Genomic DNA, 9535 nt, shown 5'->3' with positions numbered 1-9535 from the left:
GCCAAAGTATTGGAGCTTCAGCTTCAGCTTCTGTCCTTCCAATGAATATTCAGAGTTGATTTCCTTTAGGATGGACTGGCTTGATCTCCTTGAATGTAATCATCTCAATCCCCTATTGGTATTTAATAAAATGGTCTAGCAACATTTACCTCATTGTCTCAGGGTTAAAGGGCATAATGTACATAAGTTGCTTACACAGAACTAGGCAGAGATTGGTATTATAAAAGATAAAGAGGTTATTTCATGCTGAGACCATTAGGAAACATTTTATCTGAGTCTTAGAAGCTGGACAGAAAGAATTACATCATCAGGAAAGCTGTGGTGGGAGGACACTTGGAACATTCAGGGAACAAAATGTTGCTCAGTTTTTCAGGAGTATCTTGGTGGCAAGGAATCCTGTTTACCCAGCAGTGGAGAGGATCTGAATGGGTTTACTGGTCCAGCTTGGAGTACAGGTATGTAGTAATGACCCTAAGCAAGGGGAAAGATTGGGAAATGGTCCAAAAGTTGAATTACCTGGCTTATCTCCCTCTGCATAGCAACCTAGAGCTAGTTCTCTAAGCAGATTTGCTGTCCTGGGCTGCCACTCTCTGTCTTTCTTCCTCATAGGACAAAAATCCTTTGTGAAAAGCAAATATTTATTTCGATGGAACTGGTATAACCCTAGATGAAGAGGGAATATTTTGGGATCTAGGTCTCAGCTAAAAAGAGGCCAGCACCTTGCCAGCTCATCTCTGTCTCAGTGTTAAATATTTCAGAGACACGAGACACTGGGCAGCATTATTTACAGACCATTATCAGTAGCAGCCAGAAGAAATTAGAGACGGCTTATCAGACTGAGGTGTTTTGTTTATGACTAGTCATTAAAAAATTATAATTGCTTAAAAACTTTCTATACCTTTTGCAATTTTTAGATACACCAGTGTTGCTTTGCCATAAACAAATATTAACAATACTAAGATGGGTTAAATGGCACATGAATATTTATTATGTGCATATACTGTTATTATAGATTTATAACACAGTTAATTCTCATTCAAAACAATGGCTTCTGTTGGCATGGCATTCATATGCTTGGCTAGTCCATGAATTTCTGGATTTCAAATGCTGTTTTCAGTTGTCCTGACAAGTTCACTGTTCTTTTGGTGAAGTGACCTGAACTTTTTGTCGGGTAGATATAGTTATCGTGCATCTCTGGGGGTATAGTTGTCAAAACTGATTTGTTGGGTGGTAATATGAAGAATTGCCTGGTAATGTGGTTTTCTAAGTTGCAGAAATTGGTCCGAGGTTCTCCAAATGTTTTAACTAGTGCAGTGCTGGCTTCGCCACTTGCCAAGCATTGAACTTAGAGCTAATGGAGTGGACCCACTGGCTGTCTATTTCATCCCTTCTCTCTCCTTCCCTCTTACAAGCACCTTACTTTTGTTCACATATACCCTCTCATAATCATATTCAGAAGAAACTGGCGCCATCCCCAGCTCTAGGAATGGTCCTTATTACTTTTAGCATTCTAGCACATGACATTCCTTAGGAACAGTTATTGACTCGGGAGTTACCATAGGACCTAAGTTGTCTCCATCAGCTTGAGGGGAAAAACAGACTATGCCAGGAAAGAGAAGGGTTGTCTCTCATGTTGAGAAACAAGGAAATGTGTTGCTCAAATGTCATTGACACATCTCACGTGAGCATCAGCTGGTTCAGGTACAGGACAGAGCTGCCACTGAGGGCAGAGAAAGCAGGTCCTTGTGTGACACCTGGAAGGCTTCCGGCCACTGTACTCTCAGTTGCAGGCAGCGATGCATTTCCTTCTTGATCAGGGGTTTCTGATAGTTGGGCCAAAGCATTTTAGTGGGTGGTTGAGTGTCCTGGAAACTAAGCTCACTCATTTCTAAGCATTCACCTCACAGGTCTTTTGTGAGGACTATTTGAGAATAAGTACTCAATTAACTTAGCAAGGACTCTTTTGTGTCCCCTTAGTAGATAGTACTGTTCTGGGCCCAAATAATAGATCCTTCTTCATATTTGTTGATTCACAGTTTATGTGAAACCTGCTTCACTTGCCAACTGCTCACTTGGTTTGTTTGGATTTTATGTTTGTTTCTGCATTTGCTTCAATAAACGGTGATGTTGAGACTGGCTTTTAGAAATTAACACTCCTCCTACTTCCCAAGATTCTCTCTTTTGTCCTTTTTCCAATCTTTAAAGTGAGATAGAAACTTAGAAAAGAGGTTGATTTGTCCAGAGTCTAGTGAAAGAGCTAGTCAGATGAGAAGGTAGTTTTTACATTTTGTTTCTTATCATGAGAATATTTTTATTCAGATTCACTATTAGCAGCAGAGTTAAAGTTAGAATCTAGCTCACACCCCTCCCCCTGTTTTTTGGTCCATTTTTATCTTCTTGTTTGTTTCCCCACCTTATGAATTCTTCAAATAAGTCAATGCTGTCAGGATAGCTCTAACAATAAGCTACTGTTCATTTTATTAATTTGCAGAATGTACAGTTTGTTAGCTTGCATATGTTAATCTGCCATTATAATTCTCTCCTTGTACATATCATCTTGCTTGTATTAACATTTGTTTACTAACCCACATCTGGGGCTAACTGTGGGTGTGTGATTGAAATGATGCTGTTAGTCTTTGCTGGTGCAGGCCACAGGAACCCAGGTGGCACAGTCTTGGGTGATGTGTTTAACTGCCTTGTTAAGTGATATGTATCTCTTAGACCTTTCATTAAATGAGTTCCCTTTGTCACATGCTTACGACAATTGCTCTAGGCCAGTAGATTTCAAATTGCCATTACTCTAGGGAACTTTAGAGGTGCTTTGGGGAGTCATAGACTAAAATGAAGAGGAAATTGAAGTTGTGGGAAGCAAGCTGGTCTCTGATAGTAGTTATGAGGGAATTGGAAGCAAGATAAATTCTCTTTATTATCCTAGGTGTAACATCATTTTCAGAAGGCATCTTGGAGGTTGGTTAAAGGTGAGAAGGAGAGGTGTAGGAGGAAAACGAGGTTTCAGAGAAATCTGGCTGTGAGTTCTGGCTATAAGGGACAACATCTAACCCTTACAGTTAATCAGTATTAATCGTGTGGCAAACATTGCACTGCTGCTGCTGCTAAGTCTCTTCAGTTGTGTCTGACTCTGTGCGACCCCATAGACGGCAGCCCACCAGGCTCCCCCGTCCCTGGGATTCTCCAGGCAAGAACACTGGAGTGCCTTGCCATTTCCATCTCCAATTCATGAAAGTGAAAAGTGAAAGTGAAGTCGCTCAGTCATGTCCGACTCTTAGTGACCCCATGGACTGCAGCCCACCAGGCTCCTCCGTCCATGGGATTTTCCAGGTACTGTGTTCTAAACATGAGAGATGGAGTTTGTTGGCTTCTACTTTTTGTAGTGAGAAATTAATGGGAGCAGGGCCTGGAAAATTGCAATACGGAATATAGATATCGGGCACTATAGGGGGTGACTTAAGTTGAGAAACAGCTTATCTGGAGACTAAATGCAGTTTCTCTTTTCATATCAGTCATAGAGACTGGTCACTTTGTGAACTGGCTCTTAAGCGTCACTTCCATGTTGAAAGCTCTCATGGCCATTAATTCACAATTAAAAATAGCCCCAGGTCCTGGTTGCTGGCATTGGCCCCATCCTCCTGCCTCTTCTCTGGACCAGTCAGGCTTTGATCTTTAACTTTTCTCTTTCTTGTGGCTCAGCTGGTTAAGAGTCCTGCTGCAATGCGGAAGACCTGGGTTCGATCCCTGCATTGGGAAGATCCCCTGGAGAAGGGAACGGCTACCCACTCCAGTATTTTGGCCTGGAGAGTTCCATGGACTGTATAGTCCATGGGGTCCCATAGAGTAGGACATGACTGAGCGACTTTCACTTTCACTTTCCTGCCTCTTCTCCGGACCAGTCAAGCTTTGATCTTTAACTTCTCCTTCAGACCCCTGACCAACCAGCTCTGTCATTTGCCTGCCCACGTGCCCATATATTTCCTTATATCGGGGCATGTCTCTTCCAACACATGTCAGGCACACGTACTAAAGCTCTGCTCACATAGAACCTTAAGCTCCCCACTGTTCCCAGGGGGCACCCTCTGTGTCTTCAGTTTAGAAGTAGACCATTTTCAGCTTCAAACCACATACCAAGCCAGCCCACACTGAAGCAAGCCTGGCTATTTCCTTCCTCAGTCTGCGGGTGACAGAGTATGAGCACCAGTGCAGGCTTGGTGGGCGGCCTGCGGAGATGGACTGCCTCCCTAGAGAGACTGCCAGAGCCTCATGAATGTGTCTTCTTTGCTCGTCTTTCTCAAACGGTGTGCTCTCTGAGAGCAGAGACGGTGACTCTGAAAACCTGACCCCCAGAAGAGATCCTGACACACAGTGGGTCTTTAATAAATGCTTATTGAAATGAAGTTAATGATTAGTGGGTGACAGAAATAGGACAAAGAGCCAAGTGTACACACTAAGTTCAAGGTGTCTTCCACCACATATTCAGGAATAATCACCCAGGAAATTTTTAGGGAAAGGGCTGAGGGGCAAAAAGTGCGGTGGATATAGCGGAAAGTGAAAACGTTAGTCCCTCAGTCATATCCGACTCTTTACAACTCAATGGACTGTGGCTCCTTTGTCCATGGGATTCTCCAGGCAAGAATACTGGAGTGGGTTGCCATTCCCTTCTCCAGGGGATCTTCCTAACCCAGGGATCGAACCTGGGTCTCCTACATTGCAGGCAGATTTTTTTATCATCTGAACCACAGGGAAATCCAGATATAGAGGGGGCAGGGGTGTTTCTCTGTGAGGCCTTGGTGATCATCCTAATTGATCAAATGACCTAGTTTTGACTCTGCAGCTCCTATTTCTCTCAATAATAGCTCAAATAAACTCGCAGAATGACCATAACTTCTGCCTTTTTTAGCTCTCTTTGGAACCCAATCTGTGAGAGGCTTCAAGCCCCAAAAGAACCCAAGCCAGGTCTTCCTCCTTTTCATTTTCTTTTTACTTCTTCCCTCTTTTTAAAATTTCTTCCCTTGTGAAGTATTGCTGAGAATGCAAAGACTGAACAAGTTGTTGCATAATTAAATTCAATGCACTTAATGTCTGTATCACTTCATGGGAACTAGATGGGGAAACAGTGGAAACAGTGTCCGACTTTATTTTGGGGGTCTCCAAAATCACTGCAGATGGTGACTGCAGCCATGAAATTAAAAGACGCTTACTCCTTGGAAGAAAAGTTATGACCAACCTAGATAGCATATTGAAAAGCAGAGACATTACTTTGCCAACAAAGGTCCATCTAGTCAAGGCTATGGTTTTCCCTGTGGCCATGTATGGATGTGAGAGTTGGACTGTGAAGAAAGCTGAGCACCGAAGAATTGAGGCTTTTGAACTGTGGTGTTGGAGAAGACTCTTGAGGGTCCCTTGGACTGCAAGGAGATCCAACCAGTCCATTCTGAAGGAGATCAGCTCTGGGATTTCTTTGGAGGGAATGATGCTGAAGCTGAAACTCCAGTACTTTGGCTACCTCATGTGAAGAGTTGAGTCATTGGAAAAGACTGTGATGCTGGGAGGGAATAGGGGCAGGAGGAGAAGGGGACGACCGAGGATGAGACGGCTGGATGAGATGGCTAGATGGACGCGAGTCTGAGTGAACTCCGGGAGTTGGTGATGGACAGGGAGGCCTGGCGTGCTGTGATTCATGGGGTTGCAAAGAGTCGGACACGACTGAGTGACTGAACTGAACTGAACTGAACTGAACGTCTGTAATAGAGATTATTTGATAGTGTATAGTGAGAGGCACTCGGATTAGAGGAGTCCTCCCTAAGGAGACTTGAAGGTTAAGAAAACTTTATTAGAAGTGCAGCCACACCCTGCAGCAGGAAAGGAGTGTGGCATTTTTGAGAAAGTGCTTTAAAATAGCTGGAGCCTAGAGATGGAGGAGCCTAGAGATGGAGGAGGAAAGATAGTGAAAGTGAAAGTGAAGTCGCTCAGTTGTGTCTGACTCTTTCTTTGCAACCCCACAGACTGTAGCCCACCAGCCTCCTCCATCCATGGCATTTTCCAGGCAAGAATACTGGAGTGGGATCTTCCTGACCCACGGATCAAACCTGAGATGGAGGAGGAAATGCACCCAGTTACAATGACGAGTTAGGTTGATGTCAGATCATGAAGGGCTGTTGCAAGCTGTGTGAATTTTTATCTTTATTCTTAAGAGTGTTGAAGAGACATGAAAGTATTTTAAGGAAGAAGTTACACTTTTTAAATTTCAGATTTAGAAGTTTTCATCCTTGTAAACAGTCAATGGAACAGACTGGAGGGAGGCTAGAGAAACTATTGGGGGGGAGGGTCAAGTTAGGTGGCTGTTGTTACAGGAACAAGATGGCTTGGATTAAGTTGGTGGCATGGGGAGAAGTGGAGTGATTTGAGAGAAATAGATTCAACTGGATAATTAATTGGAGGTAAGGCCCAGGGAGAAGGAGATGCCAGTTTTAAGTTCCAGTTTTCTGGCTTGAGTAGTTGGATGATGGTGCCAGCTACTGAGCTCAGAATGTAAAGAAAAGGAGCAGATAGAAGGGCCAAAACATGATATTCTGTGTCTTGCTCATATTTACCTGTTCCAAGGTTTGATGCACAGACAGATCCTCTTGGAAGTCATCATTAAACCCACTACAGTTTCCCTAGAGAATTCTTAACTATCTTTCAACACCCACTCAAAAGTCTTCCTGCAGTGAGACTTCTGGACCTCATCAGACCACGAAGCCACAGAGCCCTTTCCCATCTTTGGTGTCAGTCTGTTCTTGGAGAGTTGTCTGTTACAGCACTTGCCATATTTGACTGCAAGTTTTGTTTATCTGTCAGTCTCCCTATAGGCTTTGAGCTGCATGAGAGCAGAACCTCATCTTTGTTTTTCTCTGTGGTCCCAAACCAGTCATTGCATATGCTCAGTGAGTACTGAATCAGATGATAACAGAGGGGTGGCGGGCACTTGTGTCTAGAAGCTATGCTCTCAGGCAAGAGTTAAAGCTCCTGTGTAGAAACCTCACTGGGGATGAGTCATATTTATACTGTCTTTTCGTACTCGGTACCTGAATTTGTCATGGTAGTCAGACAATCGGAGGTTTGAGAAGAGGTTTCCCTGGAATCCTCAATGATTAACAAAAAAGCATTAGTTCATCTTCAGTCACTGTATGGCCTGGAGGAAGTCATTCATTATCATCTCAGTTTTTCTATTTAAAAAATGGAGAGGAAAAAAAAAACAACTTAAAAAAAAAAAAAAAACAACTTAGCTCTTTGTATCCTAAGAGCTTTATTAAACAGTCTTGACTACACTATATCACACAGCCGGGAAGTGACAAAGCCAGACCTTGAATCCAGAGCTATCTAATTCCAGCCACTAAGCTGTATGGATTATTTTCACTCATGGTCTAGCAAACATAACAATGAAGACATCTAGTGGATGAGACAGTTGAAACGCAGCTCAAGAAGAGCAAGTAGAGACTACCAGCAGAGTCATAGATTCACATAATACAGAGGATGCTGAAGGAACAATGAGTTAAAAAAAAATCATCAGGAAATGTTCTATCCAATCAATCCTTGAATTTGGCATTTCACGTTTGTGTCTAACAGATTTGCCTGGATTCTACTTTAGAGTACCCTGGGAACACTGGGGCTTCTTGCTTTGAAGGGCATTACAATGATTTCTGGTTCTGTTATTTGTTTCTCACTGTTCAGGTATGATCTGGGCATGTGCGTCTGTGGAATTATAGCATCACATCTGATTACAGTACAGTACGTTCTCAGTCAAGCACACGGTGTACAATGAGCTCAACTTGTTTTTATTCAATGATTACTGCTTTTGATTTATATAAGCTCAATTGTCAGACGCGACTGAGTGAGCACACGCACAATGGAAGGAGCAGGTGATAGTGCGGCAGGGCAGCAAAGGGAGGGGAGTCTATATAGATGTATAATTTGACTTGAAATTTGCTTTGCTTTTTGAGTTAGGTGTCTAGTCAGTCTAAATTTCAGGGCATAATTGATGGCACCATGAGTAATAGGGAGATAATTTCTTAACATCCATACAAAGGTATTAGCAAACAGGTAGGACAAAAATAAAGCAAAGGGGACTGAAAACAACCTCAGACTATGTCTGTTTTGGAAAATTCAAGTTGCTTTGTAAAACCCCTGATGGTATACTTTCAGTTTTAGGCTAGAATAACCTCCTAAAGGGCTTCCCTGATAGTTCAGTTGGTAAAGAATCCGCCTGCCAACGCAGGAGACCCCAGTTCAATTCCTGGGTCAGAAAGATCTGCTGGAGAAGAATTAGGCTACTCACTCCAGTATTCTTGGGCTTCCCTGATAGCTCAGTTGGTAAAGAATCTGCCTGCAATGCAGGAGACTCCAGTTCACTTCCTGGGTTGGGAAGATCCACTGGAGAAAGGATAGGCTACCCATTCCATTATTCTTAGGCTTCCCTTGTGGTTCAGCTGGTAAAGAATCTGCCTGCAGTGCGGGAGACCTGGGTTCGATCCCTGGGTTGGGAAGATAACCTGGAGAAGAGAAATACCCACTCCAGTATTCTGACCTGGAGAATTCCTTGGGGTAGCAATGAGTCAGAGATGACTGAGTGACTTTCACTTCGCTCTCCTAAAAGTGAAAGCAATAAAAGTCAATAGAGCCATAGATTTTGAAAGGAAAGAATGTTTATGTATTGACTTCTCCAAAAATCATACAAGTACTTTGGAATGTGTTCTGAGATTGTCACTGTATATGACACTTTGAATACATTGTATTCAATGTATTCAAATGTATTCAAATGTCTGGGAAGGCATTTGAAAATATGTACAAATGCATCTAGAAAAAGGTGGGTCTCTGCTTCCAGGAAGTGCTTACAATGTTTTTTTTTTTTTTTCTTTTCACATTCTGATACTTTAAAACTGAGGTAGTATTAATAATACATATATGAAAAAATAATAATAATACATATATGGATAATACATATATGGGCTTCTCTGGTGGCTCAGCGTTAAAGAATCCACCTGCAATGCAGGAGACACAGATTCAATCCCTGGGTCAGGAAGGTCCCCTGGAGGAGGGCTTGGCAACCCACTCCAGTATTCTTGCCTAGGAAATCCCATGGGCAGAAGAGCCTGGTGGGCTACAATCCGTGGGGTCAGGAGAATGTATACTGGTCTGTATCAACAGCAGATGTTTGTGAAAGCTGGAGCACTGGAACTGGAAACTGGATCTGTTTAATACAAAGAGCGATGACCTTTCCGTTATTCTGGGCTGCCCATAGTAACTGGATCCCCTAAGATTAACTATCTACTCTAGAGCTGGACACTCCTGTTGCCATACCTCCTGATTATTTTCCCTTTTGTAGAACAGCAAACACACCAAATCACCTGGACCAGGTTATGGATCTGCCCCCAGAAAATCCAGGTCAATATCTTTGTAGGATGACACAGAGACATCACTTATAAACCTAGGTAGGTGAATAAATCTTGCCTATTTCTTTCTTAACAGTTAATGATTAACCAAG

At 42.8% G+C, this 9535-nt stretch overlaps 1 long non-coding RNA gene across 1 annotated transcript in view; it reads left to right on the top strand.

Annotated features, from left to right (window-relative positions):
* Positions 1–388: 388 nt before the first annotated feature.
* LOC121820326 (uncharacterized) overlaps positions 389–9535 on the top strand; it is a 137571-nt gene continuing 128424 nt past the window's right edge. The window contains exon 1 of the long non-coding RNA XR_006060810.1: positions 389–455. This is a non-coding gene — a long non-coding RNA (uncharacterized LOC121820326). The remainder of the gene's footprint in view (positions 456–9535) is intronic.

Source organism: Ovis aries, chromosome 9, assembly GCF_016772045.2.
Source record: "Ovis aries strain OAR_USU_Benz2616 breed Rambouillet chromosome 9, ARS-UI_Ramb_v3.0, whole genome shotgun sequence".
Taxonomy (NCBI): Eukaryota; Metazoa; Chordata; class Mammalia; order Artiodactyla; family Bovidae; genus Ovis; species Ovis aries.
The sequence above is the reverse complement of the archived record's forward strand: the minus strand, read 5'-3'. Positions and strand labels throughout refer to the sequence as shown.